The sequence below is a fragment of the Cervus canadensis genome, chromosome 29 (assembly GCF_019320065.1).
Source record: "Cervus canadensis isolate Bull #8, Minnesota chromosome 29, ASM1932006v1, whole genome shotgun sequence".
Taxonomy (NCBI): domain Eukaryota; kingdom Metazoa; phylum Chordata; class Mammalia; order Artiodactyla; family Cervidae; genus Cervus; species Cervus canadensis.
The window spans coordinates 28,353,883-28,381,867 of NC_057414.1; the positions used below are offsets into that span (position 1 = coordinate 28,353,883).

The following is a 27,985-nucleotide window of genomic DNA, read 5'->3' on the forward strand; positions in this document are numbered from 1 at the left end:
GTCTGTTATGATTATGATCCCCCACAGTATGGGTGAAAGGAGAGGCGGGGGGAGGTTCGGGGATGTTCTCAAGACCAAGATGGGGCTGTGTGGGGTGGCCCTAGAACCCATTTCCAACTAAATGTAAAGTTCATTGCAGATTGCTCTGCAGACTTGGCTGTTATTCTGATTCTTAGACAGGAGAATCAGCATGTATTGTAAAGAATGTTGTTTAGTCACTCAGTCATGTCTGACTCTTTGCAACCCAAGGACTGTAGCCCATCAGGTTCCTCTGTCCATGGGATTTCTCAGGCAAGAATACTGGTGTGGGTTGCCATTTCCTTCTCCAGGGGATCTTCCCAACCCAGGGATCGAACCCATGTCTCCTGCATTAGCAGGCATTGGCAGGCAGATTCTTTACCACTGAGCCACCAGGGAAGCCCATTGTAAAGAATAATAAGAGCAACTGAGTCCATGGAGTGAATAATAATGTTACAATTTTTGCAAAGGCACTGGGACTCCTCCTGGCTTTGTGGCTCTCTTATGGGAGTCCAGATTGTATCACCATGGAAACCTGGTTCCTGACATCACCTTGGAGGGCCACAAGGATACATGAGATTTGGGGCAAGGGCAGAGAGGGCACATTGAAGGAGGGAGTGAGTGAGTGGCTTCACTAAGGAGTAGGGACTTGGGGGATGTGGTTTCCTCAGGAAACTCCACACTTTTAAGATTCTGGTGAGGTGTATGAAGGTGTCTGGGCCCCATGGCTCCTGTCTCACCCCTCTGCTCCAACTCAGGGACATTTTATCCTGGCTTGATGGTTACTGGCGCAGATGTTAAAGGCCATTAACGGGGAAAAAATGGAAAACCTTTTCTGAGCTAAAAAGTAAGTGTGGGTTCAGCCTATTGATTTGAGCACAATAGATGGTTCTAATCATTTGAACGCCTATGTTGTCAGGCACACAAAGGCACTGGCTAAATCACAAACACAGTAAATACATCTGAGAGTGTGTGAGTGGCAGGGAGGGGGCCAAAGTCGTGAGATGATGGTTGAGAGTTTGGGTTCTGAGTTTAGAGAAGTAGCTTTCGAGATTTCTTTCTCTTTCTTTTTTTAGGTCTTCATTACATCACTTGGATTTGTCTCAGTAGTTGTGGGCTCAGTAGCTAGGGTGCTTAGTTACCCGTGGCGTGTGGGATCTTACTTTCTTACCAGGGAAACGATCTCCTGCGCACTGGAAGGTTGGACTCTTAACCCCTGAGTCACCAGAAAAGTCCCGGTGTTTGAGATTCTAAACTGTGTGAGTAAGCTGGAATTTTCAAATCTGTGTTTCCAGATCAGATTTGGAGCTGTCTAATCTTCTGTTTTGATAAATAATTCAGAATCATGGCCTTCATAAATCTGTGTTACTGGTTCTCTTGCTTATTGACCAGCCTATGGGACCTTCCTTATTTGACGATTGCTCTTAGTTTCAGATGCTCTGGGATCTTGAATTTGTTGATGTTCCCTAATAAGAGATGGGCCTAACATGGCAGATCTCACAGCCTGGCTGGTAATTGAATTGTCTGTGCTCCCCAATCTCCCTCTGTGAACTACTTCTATTTGGGACCCTGGGAAAATCATTTTATAAGCTGAAACCTTTTGAAGGAACAAGTAGATGCTTTTTTCTCTTCTCATTTCAGGCGTGCTGAATTTTAGTTCAGCCTGGTTGCCAAGGGGGCCTCTCCATCATAAATCTGGAAACCCTCTATCGTTAAGGATTATTTCTTGGATTTCCTGAAAGTAAAAGAAAAAATGGGAAAGGTAAAAACTTGATCTTTTCCAAATGCTTGACCTTTGAAGCATGTGCTGGTGCTGTACTTTGTATGGGCCTGTTCCCCTCAGAATTTTTTTCCTTCCTTACTTCCCATCCCTCTTGATTTATGCCATTCTCTGACACTTACATGCATCCCCCAGTTTGGAATTTTCATGTGAGCTTTAAGCTTCTCTTGTCTTTTTCAGTTCAGTTCAGTCGCTCAGTCGTGTCTGACTCTTTACGACCCCATGGACCGCAGCACACCAGGCTTCCCTGTCCATTACCAACTCCTGGAGCTTGCTCAAACTCTTGTCCATCAAGTCAGTGATGCCATCCAACCATCTCATCCTCTGTTGGCCTCTTCTCCTCCTGCCCTCGATCTTTCCCAGCATCAGGGTCTTTTCCAATGAGTCAGTTCTTCGCATCAGGTGGCCAAAATATTGGAGTTACAGCACCAGCTCTTCCAATGAATATCAGGATTGATTTCCTTTAGGATGTACTGGTTGGATCTCCTTGCAGTCCAAGGGACTCTCAAGAGTCTTCTCCAACACTACAGTTCAAAAGCATCAATTCTTCAGCACTCAGCTTGCTTTATAGTCCAACTCTCACATCCATACATGACTACTGGAAAAACCAGAGCTTTGACTAGATGGACCTTTGTTGGCAAAGTAATGTCTCTGCTTTTTAATATGCTGTCTAGGTTGGTCATAGAAGGACCAACATATTAAAAAGCATATTAAAAAGCAGAGACATTATTTTTCCAACAAAAGTCCATCTAGTCAAAGCTCTGGTTTTTACTTTCTCTTACTTCACTCGGTATGACAATCTCTAGTTCCCCCCATTTGCTGCAAATGGCTTATCTACAAAATGGAAATAGAGGCACTGATATAGAAAGCAAACGTATGGTTACCAGGGGGGATGAGGGGAAGGGATAAATTGGAAGACTGGCATTGACATACACACACTACTGTATACAAAACAGACAACTAATAAGGTCCTTCTGTATACACAGGGAACTCTCCTCAGTACTCTGTAATGGCCTATATGGGAAAAAAGTCTTAAAAAGAGTAGATAGATGTGTATGTATAACTGACTCACTTTGCTGTACCTGAAACTATCACAACTTTGTAAATCAACCAAACTCCAATAAAAATTACAAAAAAACACCACTTCTTCCATCATTTATGGGTCTAGTGGCTACTATATTAGACAGTGTAGATTTTATAGACCATTTCTAATATCATAGAAAGCTCTAGTACATGGTAGTGCTCTAGTCTCTTCACCTTATCAGTTTTAAGTTTACCTTATGGGAAAAATACCAACCATCAGAGATTGTTCCTTCTGAACGAGAGTCTCAGAAATGATCAACCTTTGGCTTAATAACAATAATACTTTTGAATAGAGCAAGTCAGAGATAACGACAGAATTAGTGATGTTCCTCTCTAGGTCTTCAAGCCCTGTAGAAAGATTAAGAAACTTAGATCCTTTTGGAAATAAATGAGTCGACATCAATGTACCATGACTACTATAGACTGAATTGTATCTCCCCCAAATCCTTACATTGAAGACTTAACCTCAGATGTGATCATGTCTGGAGATTTGAGGAGGTGATAAAGACTAAGAGGAGTCAAGGGTAGTGCCCTAATCTGATAGGGCTGGTCCCTTCTTGAGAAGAGGGTGAGACCCAGAGCTTACTTTCCACCATGGAAAGACACATCAAGAAGGTGGCATCCAGGAAGAAACTACTCATCAGAAACCAACCACTCCAGCACCTGACCTTGAACTTCTAGCCTCCAGAACTGTGGGGAAATATACATTTCTATTGTTTAAGCCACCCAGTCTATCATATTCTGTTATGGCACCTCAAGCAGACTAATATGATAATCTCATGTTTGAGTTGCTGCTAGTAATAATGGCTAGCATTTGCACAGTATTTTCAAAGGTGATTTTATGTATCTTATTTGCTTTTCATAGAGGTTGGCATTCATATTATGATTTCACAGATGAAGCAAAAGAGCCCTGAGAATTCTTGGATTAATCAAGGGTCAAGGTGAAGCTAGAAACCAGGGTTGCTAAATCCCAGCCACTCCACCATATTGCTTTACAGATCCAATGTGATGGCCCAACACAGTCTCTGCCTGGGAAACTCTGAACTACAGTGCTTCTCCAAGGCTGCTTGCACATTCAAGTCTGCCCCATAAAAATAATGAAGAGTTCAGGAATGAGGAAATCAATATTGCATAGTCAACAAGGGATTCATTTCCAGAATATTAAAAATATTTTTCTACAAACATGTTAAAAAAAAAAGCAAGAGATGAATTGACAAAGGACATGAACAAAAAAATACAGAAGTTTAGCTTTGTATATGGTGTCAGAAAATGTTCTAATTTCATTCTTTTACATAGAGTTGTCGGTTTTCCCAGCACCACTTACTGTCTCACACCATATACAAAAATAAACTCAAAATGGATTAAAGATCTAAATATAAGACCAGATACTATCAAACTCCTAGAGGAAAATATAGGCAGAACACTCCTTGACACAAATTGCTGCAAGATTTTTTTTTTTTTTTGGATTCATCTTCTAAAGTAAAGCAAACATCAACAAATGGGACCTAATTAAACTTAAAAGCATTTGCACAGCAAAGGAAACCATTGACAAGATAAAAAGACAATCTACTGAGCAGGAGAAAAATACTTGCAAATGATATGACTGATATGGGATTAATATCCAACATATATAAATGGTTCCTGCAACTCAACATCAAAAAAACAAACAGCCCCAATTTAAAAATGGGCAGAAGAACTGAGTAGACACTTTTCCAGGAGGAAATGCAGATGGCCAACAGGCATGTGAAAGATGGTCAATATCACTAATGCTTAGGGAAATGCAAGGCAAACCACAGTGAGATACCACATCACAGCTGTCAGAATGGCCACCATCAAAAACAGTACAAATAAATGCTGGTGAGGATGAAGGGAAAAGGAGACCCTTGTACACTGGCACACTGTTAGTGGGAATGTAAAGTGGTGTGGCCACTGTGGAAAACAGTATGGAGATTTCTCAAAAATCTAAAAATAAAACTACAGTATGACCCAGCAATTCCACTCCTGGATATATATGTGAAAAATACAAAATAACAATAATAATAATTTGAAAAGATACATTCAGCCCAATGTTCACTGCATCATTTTTTAAAATTGCCAAGATATGGAAACACCCTAAGTGTCCATCAACAGATAAGTGGATAAAGATGTGCTCTGTGTGTGTGTGTGTGTTGTGTATGAATGTTACCCACCCATAAAAAATAATGGAATTTGCCATTTGCCCCAACATGGATGAACTTCAAGGGCATTATACTTAGTGAAATAAGTCAGACAGAGAAAGATATATACTTATTTATTGTTCTATAGGCAAATAATTATATGTGGAACCAAAAAACAACAAACTAGTCAATCAGTCAGTTCAGTTCAGTTGCTCAGTTGTGTCCGACGTTTTGCGACCCCATGAACTGCAGCACGCCAGGCCTCCCTGTCCATCATCATCTCCCTCCTGGAGTTTACTCAAACTTATGTCCATTGAGTTGGTGATGCCATCCAGCCATCTCATCCTCTGTCATCCCCTTCTCCTCCTGCCTTCAATCTTTTCCAGCATCAGAGTCTTTTCCAAGGAGTCAGTTCTTCGCATCAGGTGGCCAAAGTATTGGAATTTCAGCTTCAGCATCAGTCCTTCCAATGAATATTCAGGACTGACTTCCTTCAGGATGTACTGGTTGGATCTCCTTGCAGTCCAAGGGACTCTCAAGAGTCTTCTCCAACACCACAGTTCAAAAGTATCAATTCTTCGGTGCTCAGCTTTCTTCACAGTCCAACTCTCACATCCATATATGACCACTGGAAAAACCATAGCCTTGACTAGTGAATATAACAAAAAATAAGCAGACTCACAGATACAGAGAACAAGCTAGTGATTACCAGTGTGTGTTAGGGGCAATATAGGGATGGGGAAGAGGGAGATACAAGCTACTGGATGTAAGTTAGGCTCAAGGATATGTTGTACATCACAGGGAATATAGCTAATATTTTATAATAACTGTGAATGGAAAATAACCTTTAAAATTGTATAAAATAGTAAAATAATAACTAATATTACAGAAGAAATCCACAGAAAAGAAAATTCAAAAAGCCAATGCTGTGCTATGCTTAGTTGCTCAATAGTGTCTGACTCTTCGCGACCCCATGGACTGTAACCCACCAGGCTCCTCTGTCTATGGGGATTCTCCAAGCAAGAATACTGGTATGGGTTGCCATACCCTCCTCCAGGGTATCATCCCAATCCAGGGATCGAACCCAGGTCTCCCACACTGCAGGCAGATTCTTTACCATCTGAGCCCCCAGGGAAGCCCCAATTGCTAAAAAACATTTTAAAATGTGCAACCTTGTTAGTAGGAAGGAAAATACATTAACTAATTAATTTATTCCTTTATAATCACTTGCTAACACAGTTGGTCATGGAGGGTAACAGGCTGGCTAGTAAACCAGGTCATCCAAAATACAGATGGTGTCAAACTAGTGATCAAACTAGGTGTCAAACTAGGACTAACTTCTAAAAGAAAGGTCATTTTTTTTTGGAAAGGTCATTTTAATACCCATCCGATTAGGAAAATTTTTGTAAGTCTCATGACATCAAGCACTGAAGAGGAGACAAGAATTGTCATAAACTGGAGATTGGAGTGTAAATTAGTGCAGCCTCTTTGGAGAGGAATTGGTCCAAATCTAAGAAAGCTGGAGATATATAAGCCTTATGATCCAGGAGCTGACTCCTATATGTATATCCAAGAGAAAATTTCACACATGTTTACAAGCAGATATGATCAAGGATATTCACTGCACCCTTCAGTTCAGTTCAGTTGCTCAGTCGTGTCCGACTCTGCGACCCCATGAATCGCAGCACGCCAGGCCTCCCTGTCCATCACAAACTCCTGGAGTTTACTCAAACTCATGCCCATCGAGTCGGTGATGCCATCCAACTATCTCATCCTCTGTCATCCCCTTCTCCTCCTGCCCCCAATCCCTCCCAGAATTAGGGTCTTTTCCAATGAGTCAACTCTTCACATGAGGTGGCCAAAGTATTGGAGTTTCAGCTTCAGCATCAGTCCTTCCAATGAACACCCAGGACTGATCTCCTTTGGGATGGACTGGTTGGATCTCCTTGCAGTCCAAGGGACTCTGAAGAGTCTTCTCCAACACCACAGTTCAAAAGCATCAATTTTTCGGCACTCAAGTAATCTCAAAAAACTGCAAACAAGCTAAATGTCTATCAATAATGTAACAGATAAAGTGTAGTCCATTCATATAATGAAGTATTGCCTATTAAAATAAAACAAACTAGATTTAAATGTAGCAACATATATACAACTCAAAAATATGCTGAGTGAAAAATAGCAAGTTACAAAGATACATGTGCAGATGATATGATATATATAAAATATTCAAGAACAAATTAATATTATATATTATTTTTGAATACATACATAGTAAAACTATGAACAGTACAGATATAAAGATAAAACTCACTCTCAAGATAGTGATTATCTTTGAGGCAAGAGAAAAATTTCAAAAAGTGAAAAGTAAAAGTGTTGGTCACTCAGTCATGTCTGACTCTTTGCAACCCCATGGACTGTAACCCACCAGGCTCCTCTGTCCATGGGATTCTCCAGGCAAGAATACTGGAATGGGTTGCTATTCTCTTCTCCAGGGAATCTTTCCAACTGAGAGAGAACCCGGGTCTCCTGCATTGCAGGCAGAGTTTTCACTGTCTGAGCCACCTTTGGGAGTGTTCAGTTATATTTGTAAATATTTGCTTTAAAATTTTTTCTAGAGCATAAAGGGAAAAAGTTAACATACAGCAAATCTGGATGGTCCATGGGTAATTGTAAAATGATTCTCTGTACTTTTATGCATATACATTTTTCATAATTTGAAAACTCAAACCATGCTGCAAGATCAGAATTTTCCTGATCATTTGATATCAGCACTCACAGACCCCATCTAAGCGTTATAGGCTTAGCAGGCTTCAGAGCAAGCAGACAAGGACAGGAAGCAGCACTCGGAGAAACTCTCTTCCAAGGACCACCAGCAGGTTGTGGAGAGAGATGGGACATGACGTCATTGCCCGGGGTCAGGTACCTCCATCACTGTAAGCAGAGACCCAGAATGAGGCCAAGGTCTGAACGCAGTGAGAATGGTTGGCAAGAAACTCCCCTCAGCTCTGCCTCTTTCTGCTGGGTTAGGGGTCACCTAACTTAATACTTAGCTCTACACTCACTTTTAACATCTTAAAAACAAATCTAAAACATAAAATTAATTTTTAAAGCAATTAATGTTGCACTCAGGCAATTATTTTCCTGGGTCTCCAGAAAGCTCGGCATTGCTGAAAGTAGTTTGTTTGTGTTACAGGGATGAAAAGAATAAAAAAAAATTAATTAGTGTTTCATGAGTCACCCAGTCACACCTTTTCCTTTAAAAAACAAACAAGGGGGACACATTTGCCACTAAACATCATCCCTCTCATATCTGTCTCCCTTCTCCCCACCCTGATTTCAAGGCCCTCTCGGGTTTTCAGAAACTTAATGAGATTAGGTCTTCAATGTTTCAGTCACCTTCTGAAGATATGTCTTAGCCAGATTCTTCCTGATGTCTACCGACAACTATTTGGGTGAACAAAAGAACGTCTCTTGAGCAACTCTTATGTGCAAGATTACCTTTTTCACTTGACTTTATTTGATTCTTATAATAATCCTTCAAAATTAGTGTAATCATCAACGTTAGCCTCATTACAGAATTAAGAACTAAATCCCAGAAAGAGGAAGAGTGTGTCCATGTTTGCAAAATTATAACCCTATTAAGAGAGCTAGGATTTAAAAGCTTTATGGTTTTAAGAACTGCACTGTGGCTCAAAGTCCTGGGTTCCAATCCTAGGTATGCCATTAATTATTACTATTACGTTACTTTTTCCTGGTGGCTCAGTAGTAAAGAATCCGCCTGCTGTGCAGGAAATGCCGGAGTCTTGGGTTCAGTTGCCAAGTCCGGAAGATTCCCAAGAGGAGAAGGAAATGGCAACCTGCTCCAGTATTCTTGCCTGGAAAATCCCATTGACAGAGGACCCTGGAGTGCTATAGCCCACGAGGTCCCAAAGAGTCAGACACAATTGGGTATGTGACTTTGTATCTATTAGAGCCTTAGTTTTGTCATCTCTGAAATGAAGGGGTGGGAATAGATTATGTCTAACTTTCCATCTAATTCTAAGGGTTTTTATTTTCGGTTTTTGGTGTGTTTTTTTTTTTTTTTTTTGGTGGCCTTTTATTACACAAAAGGAACAGAAGAAACAGCTCATTTTTGCCAGCTCTATTTCTCTTCTAGCTTGTCTGTGGACAACAACTCAAGGAATGAATTGACCAATTGAAAGAAGATCAGTAAGCACAACAAATCCTGGTGAACCAACTGCTTACTGAGGCCATGATTTCTGTGGGCAGAACTCATGCTTGTCTCTCTGTCTCTGAAACACTGGCCCATTTGGAACCCAGCCTGTGTTTGGGGCTTCCCTGGTAGCTCAGATGGTAAAGAATCTGCCTGCAATGTGGGAGATCCGGGCTTGATTCCTGGGTCGGAAAGATCCCCTGGAGAAGGAAAAGGCTACCTACTCCAGTATTCTTGCCTGGAGACTCTCATGGACAGAGGAGCCTGGCAGGCTACAGTCAATGGGGTCACAAAGAGTCAGACACGACTAAGTGACTAACACACACACACACACTGTTATTATGATTATAGAATGTCTATGGAACACAAAGAATGAGCTGAAAACGCCCTGTGCACATAAAAAGTTGAGAAGAAATGCCTCAAACTGAGTCCACTTGCCTTTCTTTGAAATGTGCTTAATTCAGAGATGAAAGGACATTCTGTTCATAGGATGGGGTGGGGGTGTTGCCTTCTTTCCTTCTAGTAACTTGTCCATAGAGCCAGGTTCACATCAGGACTGAAGCTGAAGAGTTTAGGGCCCAAGCGTGTAAGTTTTCAATCTGGAAGTACAGCTCTCTATTTCTTCCAGGGGTAATTTTGTAATTCTGGCGTTAGCGTCAAAATAAGGGTCTACACTTGAGTCAGGTCCTCAAGGAGAGGTACCATTTGGGTATTATTATAGTAGAAGGTGGTTCTGCAATGTGTGTATGTGGCAGGGGAGTATAGAGTATCAGAACCTAGGCGGAGCTTGATAGAGGCCCAATATTTAAAGAATGAGACTCACCTAAATTAGGGGAGAAAAGCAAATGGAGTAGAGGACCCAAAGATGACACATAACTAGAAAGAATGTTGGATTTGTCAATAGGCAGTTTAGATGAAAGATAGCATTAGGCTGTTGAAGAGGTGCTAAAGAGCCTCTTGAAGAGGGTGAAAGAGGAGAGTGAAAAAACTAGTTTAGCTCAACTTTCAAAAAACTAAGATCATGGCATCCAGTTCCATCACTTCACGGCAAATAGAAGGGGAAAAAACGGAAGCAGTGACAGATTTTATTTTCTTGGACTCCAAAATCACTGCAACCGGTGACTGCAGCCATGAAATTAAAAGAAGCTTGCACCTTTGAAGGAAAGCTATGAGAAATCTAGACAGCCTATTAAAAAGCAGAGACATCACTTTGCCCACAAAGGTCCCTATAGTCAAAACTATGGTTTTTCCAGTAGTCATGTATGGATGTGAGAGTTGGACCAAAAAGAAGGCTGAGTGCTGAAGAATTGATGCTTTCAAGTTGTGGTTCTGGATAAGGCTTTTGAGAGTCCCTTGGACATCAGGGAGATCAAACCGGTCAATCCTTAGGGGAATCATTGGAAGGACTGATGCTGAAGCTCCAATCCTTTGGCCACCTGATGCAAAGAGCCAGTTCATTGGAAAAGACCCTGGTGCTGGGAAATATTGAAGGCAAATGGAGAAAGGGATGGCAGAGGATGACATGGTTAGATAGCATCCCTGACTCAATGGACCTGAGTTTGAGCAAACTCCCGGAGATAGTGAAGGACAGGGAAGCCTGGCAAGCTGCAATCCATGGGGTCATAGAGTCGGACACGATTGAGCGACTGAACAACGACATCTGAGGTGGAATTCTGGCTTTGCCGCTTACTAGCTCTTGTAAGCCATTTAACTTCTAAATTTTAGTTTCCTCATCTGTGGTATCTACCTTATAGGGTTGTCATGAGGATTAAATGAGAAAATTCCTGTAAGGTTTTCAGCACAGAAAACTCAATCCATGTTAGTTATTATTAGCATGGGGTTAGGGATCTTAGACATTGTTTTCAGGGGAAGTTACTAGAGATTTTTAGCATGGGAATGATTTCAGGGCATTGGCAGAGAGCTATTGAATTTAGATAGAGACAGGAGGATAGTTTGGAGGTCATTACAGTGATCTGGGCATGAGGTAATTGGGTCATGGCTTGGGATGATGTTAATGAGAATAAAAGGGAAAGGGTAAATGTGACAGTGATTTCAGGATTTAAAAATTTAGTGAATAAAAGGGACAAAAGAGAGAGATGAATAAAAGATGATGTCCCATTGTTGGACTCGGCCTCCTAGAATAGTGGAATCATTGAATCAATAGAGGAACTTGTTTGGGGGGGAATCCTTTTGAGATTTACTTATTAATGTTAAAATTATGACGGACCACAATCCAAATGGACCTCGCCAGGTGGCCATCACAAGTGTTCAAAGAGAACTTTGAACATTTTTTATTTGAAGACCCACATACATTTCCTTAGCTTCAATTTTGTACTACTTACATTTTCCCCCACTATTTCATACTCTTATAGTAGTGTTTATTTAATATTTTACTGTAATTTGACTTAAACTTATTTTTTTCACTTCATCTAAGCAATAATGTCTGTGAAATCTCAGGCTTTATGTGCTAGTTATATTTTGTCTAATATACAGTAAAATAAAATAACTATTACAAAAGAAATATTCATCCATATTCTTCCTAAAATCATCCCCAGTATCATCATTGTTATATACACATTTGTGGAACATGGATAAAAATGAAAAATCATAAAAAAACATTGATTCTTGTCCTGGAAGTAGAATAGCAAGAAGATCAGGAAGCTAAAGTGAGGGAGAGAAAATGGCCAGGGAATTACAAAGAAAGATATCAGTACAGGAAAAAAAAACAAGTACCTATAATGTCATGGCAAATAGGTTGAGGGGCAGCATGGTGAGAGGGAGGGGTATTATGAGAAAATTTCAAAGAAAGGGTAGTAAAAATGCTAAAATATAGAAGAATAAACTTTTGAAAGAGCCATGGTATCTAGAATTAGAATAACCTAGGGAAGGTCAGATTCTGGGTATATACATGTATATGTATTTTAATTTTTATGTTTTAAATGACATATATTTGGTTTGTAGAGTTTCAGTTATACAGCAAAGTGATTCACTTATACATATATATGTATTTATATTCTCTTTTAGATTCTTTTCCATTATAGGTTATTACAAAATACTGAATATAATTCCCTGGGCTATATAATATTGCCTTGTTGTTATCTATCGTCTGCAGAGTAGTGGGTATCTGTTCATCCTAAACTCCTAATTTATCCCTACCCTCGCCCCCACTTCAGATGGTAAAGAATCTGCCTGCAATATGGGAGACCCAGGTTTGATCCCTGGGTTGGGAAGATCCCCTGGAGAAGGAAAAGGCTACGTATTCCAGTATTCTTGCCTGGAAGATCCCATGGACTGAGGAGCCTGGTGGGCTACAGTCCATGGGGTCACGAAGAGTCAGACATGACTGAGAGACTAACACTTTCACTTCACTTTCTCACGCCTGCTTTGGTAACCATAAGTTGTTTCAGTTTCTGTGAGTTTATTTCTGTTGTGTAAATAAGTTCATTTGTTTTTAGATCCTGCATATAAGCATTTGTCTTTCACTGACTTACTTCACTTAGCATTATAATAGCTAAGTCCATCCATGTTGATGCAAATGACATTATTTCATTCTTTTTTTTTTTTTTACGGCAAATTACAACCCAATAAGCCCATGAACATATATCACCAAGAGGCATGTACTAGAATGTTAATGGCCATACTTCTCGTAATACCCCAGTGAAGTGAAAGTGAAAGTGTTAGTCGCTCAGCCATGTCTAACTCTTTGTGACCCCCTTGGATTGCAGCCCACCAGGCTCCTCTGTCCATGGAATCCTCCAGTCCAAGAATACTGGAGTGGGTTGCCATTCCCTTCTCCAGGGGATTTTTCCGACCCAGGGATCAAATGCAGGTCTCCCACACTGCAGGCGAATTCTTTACCATCTGAGCCACCAGGGAAGCCCCATAATATCCCAAACAGGAAACAGCTCAAACAGTGTGATCCAGCAGCAGAATGGATCATAGGAGTCTGGAGTGTGGTGTAGCCACACAGTCGCATGGCCCAGCAGTAAGAAAGCACTGTGGGTGAATCTCATAACATCACATAAGGAAGACAGACATTTGAAGAGCACATTCCCAATGATTCTGTTTATGTAATACACAAAGACTAAGCTCTATGGAGAGAAGTTAGGACAGTGGCTACCCTTAGGAGGAAAGGAAAAATTACTGGAAGGCATGAGTCGTGGAGTTCAGGGTTGCTGACCATGCTCTGTGATTGGTCTTAGTAAGTGGATGTAGTCAGTCTGGGGAAACTGATCAAGTCATACATGTATAATACGTGCATTTTCATTAGAAATGAAGCTTTCCAGGTGGCACGAGTGGTAAAGAACCTGCCTGCCAATGCGGGAGACATAAGGGACATGGGTTTGATCCCTGGGTCTGGAAGATCCTCTGGAGTAGCAAATGGTAACCAACTTCAGTGTTCTTGCCTGGAAAATTCCCCAGACAGAGGAGCCTGGCGGGCTACAGCCCGTGGGGCCACAGAGAGTCAGACACGACTGAGTGACTAAACACACTCATGAACACAACATTAAAAAGATAAAAATGTATTAATGAAAAATAAAATAATCAAAAGCATTGTAGCAGCCAGGTAAAGCTAAATTACTTAGTCTGTGGAGATTTCTCATCTCACTTGTTTTTTAATCACCACTTGCTGCCTCCTGGGCTAGAAGGGCTGATTCAAACCACAGAAACAGGAGTAAACATTTGTATAAATAGGATGCATGTCATTTTGGTTTGATTGACAGTTTAATTAGGCACATGTTCTTTCATTGCCATTCTAATTAAATTGGTGGAGGATCCAGAAATTCCAGGTTGTTACATTTGTCTCTTGATTGTTGGATTTTTTATTTTTTAGAGGATTTATTATCCTTATGAACAGGATGGTGTCCTTGGCATGAAGAAGCCACACTCACTACAGCAGAAAGGTTAATCTTATTATATTAACAATGAAATTGCTAAATGAAGGGGCAAAACGGGAAAATTGCCCCATTGCTCCCCAGCGTCCTCAGTCACAAAACAGGGCTTCTGGAACGTGGAAACCAGCCTTGAATTTAAGAGCAGCAGCAAAAAGCAAGTGAAAAGTCCTTGCCAATTTTACAAGGCAATCTCAGGCTCCCTCTCACTGGGTTTTTTTTTCTTCTTTTACTGCAGCTAGTTTAAAGTGATGCTGTAACTTTAATGGTTACTAGGAATAAACACAACCCAGCTCCAGCAGGGCTTATCCAAAAAGGGTGACTGTAGACTCAGAAAAAAATTGAGGGGCCCTCTGCTTCACGCCCCTGGCTCTGGGCTATAGACTGTCTGGAAATCATTGCTAGGGACCCAGTCATCTGAATTGGTAAGGCAGGCTGGTAATGGAGCTTTGCTCTCTACCTTCTTGTACTCTGACCCTTTGGGATTCAGCCTAGATTGTCTCCACTAATTTTAGTTTTGCATAATTAGGATTAAAGAATGTCTTTAAAAAATTGTTTTCTTTAAGAATTTCTTTTCCTCTCAGACATTTTTACTTAATTTAGGGTAGGTAATTGGAATCCTGTTTTCTCCCAGAGTAAACTGGATAGAAGGTGTTTGGGTATAAGTCAGAATTAGTGTGTGAGATTTCTATGGAGATTTCAACTCAAATCTACACACTTTATAAATATTTTTTTTTTTCAGAATTAGTCACAATTAGTCACTTCTAATGCAAAAGCTAAACATGGTAAGCCTTAACATATTAAATTAGATGACCTTTAAGAGGAGATATCAGCATATAGGTAAAGTTTTATCACTATTTTTTAGCTGTTTCCCATCTCATGCGTGCGTGCTATGTTGCTTCAGTTGTGTCAGACTCTTTGCATCCCCATGGGCTGTAGCCCACCAGGCTCCTCTGTCCATGGAATTTTCCAGGTAAAAATACTGGAGTGGGTTGCCATTTCCTCCTCCAGGGGATCTTCCTGACTCAGGGATTGAACCTATATCTCCATTGTCTCTTGCATTGCAGGCAGATTCTTTACCACTGAGCCACGGGGAAGCCCATTTCCTGTCTCATCTTAATCTAATTTTGATCTCACCCCTGATCATCAGGGGGCTTTCCTAATAGCTCAGTTGGTAAAGAATCCGCCTGCAATGCAGGAGACCCCGGTTCAATTCCTGTGTGGGCAAGATCTACTGGAGAAGGGATAGCCTACCCACTCCAGTATTCTTGGGCTTCCCTTGTGGCTCAGCTGGTTAAGAATCCACCTGCAATGAGGGAGACCTGGGTTCGATCCCTGGGTTGGGAAGATCCCCTGGAGAAGGGAAAGGCTACCCACTCCAGTATTCTGGCCTGGACAATTCCATGGACTGTATAGTCCACGGGGCCACAAAGAATTGGATGGGACTTTCACTTTCTGATCATCAGGATGACTGTTTCCAAATCACCCTCAGCACTGACTTGGAGACATATGCAATCAGTTCAATTCACTGAAAATTCACTGAGGGCTTCCCTGGTGGCTCAGATGGTAACGAATCCACCTGTAATGTAGGAGACCTGGGTTCAAGTCCATGGACAGAGGAACCTGGGGGCTACAGTCCATGGGGTCACAAAGAGTCAGACAAAACTGAGCGACTAACTTTCAACATTTATGATGTGTCAGGCACTGTACTTGATATTCATTTCGTTTCAGTTCAGTTCAGTCACTCAGTCGTGTCCGACTCTTTGTGACCCCATGAATCGCAGCATGCCAGGCCTCCCTGTTTATCACCAGCTCCCGGAGTTTACTCAAACTCATGCCCATCGAGTCGGTGATGCCATCCAGCCATCTCATCCTCTGTCGTCCCCTTCTCCTCCTGCCCCCAATCCCTCCCAGCATCAGGGTCTTTCCCAATGAGTCAACTCTTCGCATGAGGTGGCCAAAGTACTGGAGTTTCAGCTTCAGCATCAGTCCTTCCAATGAACACCCAGGACTAATCTCCTTTAGGATGGACTGGTTGGATCTCCTTGCAGTCCAAGGGTCTCTTGATATTAGAGACAGAAAATGAATAAGAAACTAGTCCTATCTTTTTTTTTTTTTTTAAAGATTTTTGGATATGAACCATTTTTAAAAATCTCTATCAAATTTGCAACAACACTGCTTTTTTTATGCTTTGGTTTTTTGGCTGCAAGGCATGTGGGATCTTAACTCTCTGTCCAAAGATTGAACCCATGCCCCCTGCGTTGGAAGGTAAGTCTTAACCACTGGGTTACCAGGGAAGCCCCAAAACTGTTCCTGTCTTAAAGGGACTCAAACTTAGATAGAAGGGCAAACATATAATGGCAGGATATTAGAGGATAAAGGTAAATAGAAATTATAAATAAAGAACAGAGAATGAACGAATTGGCTTTGAAGATTAGGGGATTCTTGGAAAGGCCTCCTGAAGAAGGGAATATCTGGACTTAGTTTTGAAGGATGAAGAGGGTTTTTCCCAAAAGACTTTGAAAGAACTCAGTGAGCACAGGCATAAATACTTGAAGCAACCTAGCCTGTGCTGAAAATTAGAGGTAAAGGTTTTATAGGTAGATAGAGGCAAATGGTACCTTGACATTAATCTTGGACCTTCTGTAAGTGATGGGACAAGTGAGAAGGATTCTAAATAGGTAGCATGATTGGCCCACTTAGGTGCAGCTTGGAGGATGGACTGACTCGGTGCCTGGAGGTGGAAATGCTATTAAAAGTAGGAGGACTGATGATCCTATTTGCAGGGCAAGAATAGAGATACAGACACAGAAAACAGGCTTGTGGACATAGTAGGGGAAGAAGAGTAGCATTGAAACATATATATTACCATAGGTAAAATAGATAGCTAGCGGGAAGTTGCTGTATAATATAGGGAGCTCAGCTCTGTGCTCTGTGATAACCTGGAGGGACAGGACAAGTAGGAGGGCTGGGGGAGTAGGGAGGGATGCTCTAGAGGGAGGGAATGTATGTATACTTATGGCTTCTTCACATTGGTGTACAGCAGAAAGTAACACAACATTGTAAAGCAATTATCCTCCAATTAAACAAAAGTGGGAAGAACAATTAAGAGATTGCTGCATTAGTTTAGGTTAGTGATGATGAGAATTAGGACAAAAATGTCAAGACAGTTGGAATCAAGAAGACAATTTGAGATATATTTAGAAGAACAAACAGTAGTAGGTGAAGAGATATGCTTAGTTTAACAAACTCTCCTCCATCTCACCTGATAACTTTTGCTACCTTCATGGTCATCTCTATCCCAGTATCTTGGGACCATGGATATCTTGACCCTTCAGGAGCTGAGCACACCTCTCTGCTAGGACTCCAAGCTGATTGGTTCTGAGGTTCAAGACCTTCCAAACCTCACCAGCTCCTCCTCACCATAATTCCTAATCACACAGCAATACTGTCCAGAGAAAGCAAAGCCCCAACCTAGGTTTCTCAAACCTAGAAGGTTCTCTCAGGTATGTGTTAGAAGGCAAAGAGAACAACCTGGAATACTTCCCTCCATCTGCTCTTTGAGCTTTAGTTGGCAGCTGCTCACTAGGTGTAGCATTATTTAAGTACTTTTCTAAAGAACATCTTAAGCTCATGATCTGACTTACTTTAGAGAATTCTATTTATACACCTAAATATGTATTAGAATAGAATATCTAAAAAACACATTTTTACAAAACAGGAAACTGAGCAATTCATGAACAGATATTAATGGGTCTATTCTTGTTTTCAATCACACAAAAATAGTCCTGAAAAAAATCCATTTTAGGTTCATCAGTTCAGACACTCTGGGTTGCAAATACCAGGAAAGCTAAGTCAAGTTGGATTAGGCTCCAAAGGAAAATTATGAGCATACACAGCAGGGGATAGCCATTCTATTCTCTTCTTCAGGGGATCTTCTAGACCCAGGGATCAAACCTGAGCCTCCTGCATTGCGGGTGGACTCTTTACCTTCTGAGCCACCAGGGGAGGCCCTATGGCAGGGGATACAGACATGACCTCATCCAGGGCCATCCAGACAGCAGCCTCTACATCCTGGCTTGCTTCTTCAGGTTGGCTGCATCCTTTACATCTATCCATGGGTTGCAAGATGGAAGCCAACAACTCCATGTCCATGTACACACCAAGTTTAAGTCCAAGGGTAAAAGTCAAAGCCAGGAAAACTTGATGCTCTACTTAGAGGAGATTCCCCAGAAAAAGCCCCAGAAATGTGGCTGTTTCTCAGAGAAAGTTCTGAGTCCTGGAACCAGAAGAGAGACTGAATGACAAGCAACTAAAGACAAGGAAGGGCTTCCCAGTTGGTGATAATGGCAAAGAACTCGCCAGCTCATGCAGGAGACATAAGAGATGTGGGTTTGATCCCTGGGTTGGGAAGATCCCCTGGAGGAGGGCATGACAACCTACTCCAGTATTCTTGCCTGGAGAATCCCATGGACAGAGGAGCCTGGAGGGCTACAGTCCATGGAGTCGCACATGACTGAAGTGACTTATTACAGCGCAGCGCAAAGACATCAAATATCTACTCTACTAGAAAATTCAAAAATTCAGAGAGGAGAATGAGACTTTGTGTTTATGGAGTCAACTGCTTCATTTGCCATCTACTCGGCAACTCACCCAATGATAGGTACGTGATCAGTGCTCACTAAATATTTGTTGAATGAGTGAATACTGTGTGCTCTTCCTGTCAGAACTGCTGTCTGGTGTCTTGATTCTGAGAGAGGAAATTGCACAGGAGACATGTGGTTCTGTCATTACTGTCATCCCTCATGCCATCGTCCCACCACCCTGAAACCATCATCCTATACTTGAGTTGTCTGTTCACTCATCTACATCTCTTCCCCTGGACTGCAAACCCCTGAGGGCAGGGGCTATGTCCTTCCTCTTTGGCATAAAGGACCTGGCATAACATTGGCACAATGTCTGTCCTCAGTAATTATTTGCTGTATATATGCATGCAGACTCTTGAGAGTCCCTGCAAGGACTGCAAGGAGATCAATCCATTAAATCCTACAGGAAATCAACCTTGAATATTCATTGGAAGGACTGGTGCTGAAGCTGAAGCTCCAAGAGTTTGGCCACCTGATGCGAAGAGCTGACTCACTGGAAAAGACCTTGTTGCTGGGAAGGATTGAGGGCAGGAGGAGAAGGGGGTAGCAGAGGATGAGATGGTTGGATGGCATCACCGACTCAATGGACATGAGTTTGAGCAAACTCTGGGAGATAGTGAAGGACAGGGAAGTCTAGCATGCTGCAGACCATGGAGCTGCAAAGAGTCAGACATGATTTAGCGACTGAACAACAACTGTGCATGCATGCATGAATGAATGAACAATCAATTGAGAGGCAGCTCTTTTAAGTCCTTCAGAAAATTACTGTTTAGCAGTGATTTCCATACTTGTTTGCACATTTGAACTATCTTGGGGTAGGGGCGAGGTCTTCAAAATATTCTAAAGCGCAGGACGATCTCCAGATCAATTAAGTCTCAGTATTTGAGGATTACACCAGGCCATCAGCAATATCTGAAGCTACTCAGGTGACCCCAGTGTAGAGACAAGTTTTATTCAGAAACTTGGTGAACTGTAGGGGACACCTGCAGTTGCCTTTTCTGGTGGGTACCTCGGTTAATGATACTGCACCCTCTGGGACTAGGAGGTGAGAAAACTGCTGAGCTTGTATAACCAGGCCTAGGGAATGTCTCCAGGGACCTGGAAAGGTAGAGAAGGGATGTTTATCAGACTCTACAATTTAAACTCACTTTGTGTCAATCATTTATTAATACTTTCCTTTCTTTGTGTCAGTGCAGAAGAGTGAGCTGGAACACACCACTTGTAACAATAGCCAACAGATTGGATATCTTCTCCTGGTCTTGCTGGCCTCTTCAAAAGATGTTAAGCGCCCACAGGAATGATGTCCAGGTTTTGTGTCTCTCAAACACCCACCTTCGACAAGGTAAAGGGGTCTAACCCATCCAAAGCAAATCTTAGAATTTAAACTTTAGTATCATTGAAACTGCAGAAACCATTGACCTCTCTTTCCATTCAGTTCAGTTCAGTTCAGTCACTCAGTCGTGCCCGACTTTTTGCGACCCCATGAATCGCAGCACGCCAGGCCTCCCTGTCCATCACCAACTCTCGGAGTTTACTCAAACTCATGCCCATCGAGTCAGTGATGCCATCCAGCCATCTCATCCTCTGTCATCCCTTTCTCCTCCTGCCCCCAATCCCTTGCAGCATCAGGGTCTTTTCCAATGAGTCAACTCTTCGCATGAGGTGGCCAAAGTATTAGAGTTTCAGCTTTAGCATCAGTCCTTCCAATGAACACCCAGGACTGATCTCCTTTAGGATGGACTGGTTGGATCTCCTTGCAGTCCAAGGGACTCTCAAGAGTCTTCTCCAACACCACAATTCAAAAGCATCAATTTTTCGGCGCTCAGCTTTCTTCACAGTCCAACTCTCACATCCATACATGACCACTGGAAAAACCATAGCCTTGACCAGACGGACCTTTGTTGGCAATGTAATGTCTCTGCTTTTTAATATGCTATCTAGATTGGTCATAACTTTCCTTCCAAGGAGTAAGTGTCTTTTAATTTCATGGCTGTAGTCACCATCTGCAGTGATTTTGGAGCCCAAAAAAATAAAGTCTGACACTGTTTCCACTAGATCCTTGCTATTCAGCATGTCGTCAATGGACCAGCAGAGTGGGCTTCCACTAGGACTTTTTTTTTTTTTGGCCACTCTGTGAGGCATGTGGGAACTTAGTTCTCTGACCAGGGATTGAACTCACACCCCCTGCAGTGACAATGCAGAGTCTTAACCACTGGACCACCAGGGAAGTACCCCACTAGGAGCTTTTTAAAAATGTAGACTCTCAGACTCCAGACCTTCTGAATCAGAATGAACACTTTAACAAGACCCCAGGTGACGTGCATGCACATTTATAGCTAAGAAACACACTTTTATACTACCTTGATGGGAAAAAAGAAAAAAATAAGTTTTGACATTCCTTCTGTTGCTCAGAAATGTCTTAAATTTTTTTTCTTTTGTAGGATTTTGACTACTTGTATCGTTACTGAAAAATGCCCAAGATGCCTACATCTTTTACTTGTGAAAAATAGGCTTACCTTTTGGGTTCTCAAAACAGTGTTTGGAGCTTCTTATATTAGCATTTGGAGGCCTGAGTCTTTGCATTTAACTAGAGAAATTCTAGACTTCTTACTTCTAAGCTGTATTAGTCTAGCAACTACAGTGAAGCAAGGAGATGGTCTGAATGTACCTACACTGGACTGGACTGTTCCTATCCTCATCATCTTTATCCTTTATGTTTGTGAGTATCTTGGTTTAGCTGAGATAAAACAATCTGAATGAAAATTCAATCAATGTAAACCTGTGCTTGAGCAAAGGAATTATGAAACAACAAGGAAACACTGCAGAAATGTGATTTACTTGACTTTTGAAAAAAGGGGTTTACTGAGATCAAAGGTCAGAGATCAAAAATTTTTTTTAAATATTTATTTATTTGGCTAAACCAGTTCTAAGTTTTGGGATCTTTGGTTGTAACAAGCAGGGTCTTTCTTAGTTGCAGCATATGGGATTTAGTTCCCTGGCCAGGGATGAAACCTGGACCCCCTGCACTGGAAGCCTGGAGTCTTAGCCACTGAACTACAAGGGATCAAAATTTAAAGCTAAATCTAGGCAGAATGAGTAGGGCTGGTAGAAGTGGGGGTACATGTGGCAATCAGGTTGGGGGAAATGGGATGTTTGATGGTAAATGAGGGTTCCATAGTTTTGGTATGGAATCCAGGGAAATGAATTTGCACCCATGTTGGAATTACCTAGAAAACCTGAGGCCCCAGTGGAAATTCCTGGCATTCTTCCTGCAGCAGCTAATGGGTCTGATGTGAAATGAGTGGTAATAAGAAATCCGATTCCTGCATTTAGACTCTAATCTAGATTTAGTTGCAAAGTTCTAAAATACACACGTGTATTCGTCTATTAGGGCTGCCATAACATAGAGGCACTGACCGGGTGTCCTCACAGTTCTGGAGGCTCTGAGCCCAAGATCAAGGTGTCAGTAGAGCTGGTTTCTTCTGAGGCCTCTCCTTGGCTTGTACGCGACCACGTTCGCACTCTGCCTTCTCACTGTTTCTCTGTGCTTGTCTGTGTCCTGTTCTCTTCTTGTAAGGACACAAGTCAGAGTAGATCCACCCTAGAGACCCCATGGACTGCCGCACGCCAGGCCTCCCTGTCCTTCACCATCACCCAGAGCTTATCCAAGTTCATGTCCATTGAATTTGAGCATGCCCACCCTGCAGACCCAATTTAACTTCAATTTCCTCTTTAAAGGGGCTCCCCAGGTGGCTTATCCATAAAGAATCGGCCTGCCAGCTTCCCTGGTGGGTCAATGGGTAAAGAATCTGCCTGCCAGTGCAAGAGTAACAGGCTCTATCCCTGGTCCGGGAAGATCCCACATGCCTCGGAGCAGCTTAAGCCCGTGGACCACAACTTCTGAGCCTGTGCTCTAGAGCCCAGGAGCTGCAGCTACTGAGCCTGCCTGCCTCACCTGCTGAAGCCTGTGTGCCCTAGAGCTGGTGCTCCCCAACAAGAGAAGCCATTGCAATGAGAAGCCCCACGCATGGCAAATAGAGAGTAGCCCCCACTTGCTGCAACTGGAGAAAAACCCAAGCACCAGTGAAGATCCAGAACAGTCAAAAATAATAAATAAATATTTAAAATATTTAAAAATTTAAAATATTTAAAATAAAAAAATGTTTAAAAGAGAAATATGCCTGCCCATGCAAGAGACACGGGTTCGATCCCTGACTTGGGAAGATTCCCTGGTGAAGGAAATGGCAATCTACTCCAGCATTCTTGCCTGGGAAACCCCATGGACAGAGGAACCTGGCAGACAACAGTCTATGAGATCACAAAGAGTCAGACTTGACTGAGCAGCTGAACCACAAGCAACCTCTTTAAAGACACGCTCTCTCAATACCGTCACATTCTGAGGTACTGGGGGGTTAGGACATCAACATTTATAATTTGGAGTGAATACAATTCAGCCCATGCAGCATTTCAGTTACCAAATCTAAAGCACAGGTAACAAGGAAGGAAATCTATAGGATTACTTACCTCAGTATCGCCCTTTTATTTATAAGGAACCAGAAGCCACTGGAGATGAAGCAATTTATTTTATCATGAATGTCATTAGTACTGCGACCAGAATGCAGGTCTTCCTGGCTGGTTTCCACTCCCTCAGGCCTCTTCCCTTTGAATCTTTTCCCAGACAACAAAGGTAAGACCTGTAGTGAGGCGCTTAATAAACACACAGGTGGCTGGGTCTCTTAGTAAATGCAGATTCTGATTCCTCAGGTCTGAGGTGGGGCTTAGATTTCTGCATTTCCAGCCAGCAAGCTCTCAGTGTTACTCCTACTGTAGCATTGGTCCCCAAGCTCTGACCCTGGACCAGCATCTCCTGGGAGCCTGCTAGAAATGCAAATTCCCAGGCCCACCCCAGGTTTACCAAATTGTAAGTTATTACGGTAGAGCCCAGCAATCTGTGTTTTAATAGATCCCGGGTGTTTCTGATGCCCATGCATGTTTGAGAAACTCTGCTCCTTAACCTTATTCTGCCTCAGAATTTCCTGATGGGTTGTTAGAAGCTTGGATCAACAATCAGAATCACGGTAACAATATATGTGTTTAAAAGCAGTGATTAGGAAGATGAAATATCTATATTTTTCTAAAAAACACTCTAGGTAATATTGCTAGGCAGTGACGTTTGGAGCCCACGATTCTTGACTGTATCCTGGAATCATCCAGGTTGTAATCAATCATTATAAAATATTCTATTTTTAGCCAGCTGTTCAGTGAGCACTTTGATTAACTGAAAGAACTTCCTTTCATTTCTCAAACCTCCCTCCTCATTCCCTCAGCCCCAAACTCTCTTCTTCCAACAGGGTCTTTCTGGACTTCAGATAATACCTGCCATTAGCAGGATGTCACTGAGCTGAGTTCCATTATATTCTGACACATCTACTCTGCAAGGCTGCTATGTTCTATGTCTCATCTTTGTGTTAACTTAGTTCTCATTAATATTGAACGTTCTATACACCCCTCCTCCCCACTTCTACAGACCCCCCTCCCCTGGGTTTGCATGTGGAGACAGGTCACGCTTGGATGGCTTGCTCACACTGCATACAGCTGGGGCACATCATAAAGGAGGCAGAGATGATGTCAGAATGGTAAAGATGAAAAAGCAATAATACTCAGTGTTGGTGAGACTGTGGGGAAATAGGCACTCTCATGCATGATCAGGAAAAATCTAAATTGACATAACCTGTTTAAAGGACTTCCCAGGTAGAGCAGTGATAAAGAATTCCCCTGCAAGCGCAGGAGATGTGGGTTCCATCCCTGGGTAGGGTAAACCCCTGGAGCAGGAAATGGCTAACTGCTCCAGTATTCTTGCCTGGGAAATCCCTATGTACTCTTGGGTTCAGCAGGATTATTTCTGAGATCTGTCTTACAGATGCAGCCATACATTGAGCAAAAACGTATAGATAAGAGTGTTCACGGCTGGATTTTTGTAATTCCAAAAACCTGGAGGCTACTACAGGAGTTATCAGTAAAAGTTGGTTAAATCAGTTATGCAGTGGTGTCTGTTAACTCTGTAAGTGCTGGAGAAGGCTGGAAGGCTGGACCCAACTGGGACTACTGCCCAGAATGTGGGCACCTAGCCTCGCTATCCAGGATGTCAGAAGGCTGAGTTTCTTATATGGAAGCTCAGGATTCCTAGAGAGGGTGCTGGGTGAACACGATGACGTTGCATGGTCTTTTGATGTCTCAGCCTTGGAAGGCAGGCACTGCCCTCTCTGTCCTCCTCCATGGGTGGAAGTAGCTATAAACCTGCTCAGTTTCAAGGGGACAGACATAACGCTCCCATCAGAGGGAGAAGCACTAAGAATTTGTGGTCATGTTTCAAAATGACCACATTGTTATTACCTCTAAGTAGCAGAGGGTGGAAAAAGAAAGATTGATTTTCATTTTGTACCTTTCTATATTATTTGATTTAAATTGCTTACATTAATTTTTGAGATTAAAAGAAAGATAAAATAAGAAGAAAGTAATTAGAAAATAAGGGAGGCCTGTGGTAGAAATTTTCAAGTGAAGGGAGGGATGGAAAAAGAGAAAGAAAGGCAGGCAAGCCTGGGAAAGGGGCCCTGGGGAGAAGACAGATGTGGGATTGGTGGACATACAGGGTAGCAATTTGACTTTGTGTTTGTGCTAGGCACCCATGGGGCAGCCTTCTGCCACCTGTCCCACATTATCGGCCCTTGGAAATACTGCTCATCCTTTAAGGAGCAATTCAAATATCATTTCTTGGGTAACCTTCTTAGACCCCTCCCAGCTAGACTGGCCTTCCATCATTGGTGTGAAGTGATCTGTCCATCATCTGTGCAAATCCCCCTGCATAGATCATGTACCAGCCCTCCTCTCTTGGTTTTTTGAGGCTATGTCTATGCTTCTCCAAACACTGTCCTTAAAAGCAGGCACACTTTGTTCATTTTCTCCATCTCCATGTTGTTTAACATTGTGTCTTTGGACAGTGGATAGTCCATAAATATTTCTTAAATTACAAATGTCTCTCAATCTAAATTGGTACAATCACTATGGAGAACAGTATGGAAGTTCCTTAAAAAACTAAAAATAGGACTACCATATGGTCCAGCAATCCCACTCATGGGCATATATCCAGAGAAAACAATAATCCCAAAATATACATGCACCCCAATGTTCATTGCAGCACTGTTTACAATTACCAAGAAATGGAAGCCACCTAAATGTCCATCGACAGAGGACAGGATAAAGATGTTGTACACACATACAATGGAATATTAGTAAGCATAAAAGAAGGAAATAATGCCATTTGCAGCAACATGAATGGACCTAGAAATTATCATACTAAGTGAAGTAACTCAAAGACAAACACCATATGATATGACTCGTATATGGAATCTAATTTTAAATATGATATGAATGAACTTATTCACAAAACAGAAACAGACTTATGAATATTGAAAACAAACTTCTAGTTATCAAAGGGAAAACATGCTTGTGGCGGGAGGGATAAATCAGGAGCTTGGGATGAATATTCACACTCTACTATATATAAGAGAGATACCCAATGAGGACCTACTGTATAGCACAGGGAACTCTAATCTGTATTCTGTAATAACCTATATGAGAAAAGAATCTAAAAAAGAATGAATCACTTTGCTGTACACCCCAAACTAATATAACATTATATATCAACTATACATGCTTGGACTGCAAGGAGATCCAACCAGTCCATCCTAAAGGAGATAAGTCCTGGGTGTTCATCGGAAGGACTGATGTTGAAGCTGAAACTCCAATACTTTGGCCACCTGATGTGAAGAGTTGACTCATTGGAAAAGACCCTGATGTTGGGAGGGATTGGGGGCAGGAGGAGAAGTGGACAACAGAGGATGAGATGGCTGGATGGCATCACCGACTCAATGGACATGAGTTTGAGTAAACTCCGGGAGTTGGTGACGGACAGGGAGGCCTGGCGTGCTGTGGTTCAAGAGGTCGCAAAGAGTCGGACACGACGGAGCGACTGAACTGAACTGATAACTCCAGTTAAAAAATTGTCTCTTTCTCTTGGATCTATGTGTACACATAGCTGATTCAATTAGTTGTACAACAGAAACTAATGCAACATTGTAAAGCAGTAATACTCCAAATAAAAATGTCTCTCATTTAGCTAACATGTGTACCGCATAGACAATGTGCTATTAATAGGTAATGCCCTAAATGTAAACTCATTTGCTCTCTTGTAACAACAGGAGCCGTCATCACTTCTGCTCTACAGAAGACAACACAGATGCATAGGGAGGTTAAAGAACAAAGTCACAAACCTGATAAACGGTGGAGCTTGGAATCAACCAAACCACATGGCTCTAGACCCTGTCCTCTTTGCACCATTCTCTCTTTCATCCACCCATAATATAGCACATTGCTAGGTTTCTCCATTCTAGAGTCGAGAAGAGTGCCTCACAGTACTTTCTGAAATGTTCCAGTCACCGGACAGAATTGGAATTCTACATACAAACTGCTCTCCGGACGGCCGTGCAGTAAAAGAAGTAGACCAGTGCTCAGCTGGTTCATTAGAGCCTCAGTCATTGAACCTTCTCTGTTTTTTCATTGACTTCAGCCTAGACTAGACAAGGCTCCCAGGAAGCATGCTAAAGCTCCCAGAACTGTGATCGATGGCCCGGAAGGGTGTACAGAGGGAACATTATAGAAATGTCTGAGGGGAACGGAGGCTCAGAAAAGTGCTGGGATGTGGGCAGGAAATAATGTGAAAGAAATAATCATGGGTGGAGTGTAAAAACCCTGTGGTTGAAAACTCCAAAATGATGAAGTCACACATTTATTTTTGCCCGTCTTTCCTCCCAATGATTGCAGAGCTACCATTATATGAGGATTGAGCCAACATAGTCAGTTTCATTACTTATTATCATGGTCTGTGTTGAAATAGAGCAGGGAGCTTGGGCCAGTTACTCGTGGTCAAAGTGGTCCCAAGCTGAAAGGAAAGAGGGCAGTCAGTTGCACTGAACCCCACTCACCTTCATCTGGAAGAGAGTACTATTTAGAGGCGGGACTGGTAGGAAGGTTACATCAAACATGGAAGGGCTTTGTATGAAGTTTTCATTCCAGTTTGCTGTGAGGCTCCATGGATAGACAATAAAAATATAAGAGTGCTGAATATTAGTCCTCCTGGT

The 27,985-nt window shown here is 42.1% G+C and overlaps 1 long non-coding RNA gene across 1 annotated transcript; it reads left to right on the forward strand.

The window, feature by feature from the left end:
• The first annotated feature begins 1,149 nt into the window (after positions 1-1,149).
• On the forward strand, positions 1,150-27,959 carry LOC122431230. The gene is made up of 4 exons (XR_006266465.1): positions 1,150-1,277; positions 1,660-1,780; positions 19,985-20,130; positions 27,047-27,959. It is a non-coding gene; the product is annotated as an uncharacterized LOC122431230 (long non-coding RNA).
• Positions 27,960-27,985: the final 26 nt, after the last annotated feature.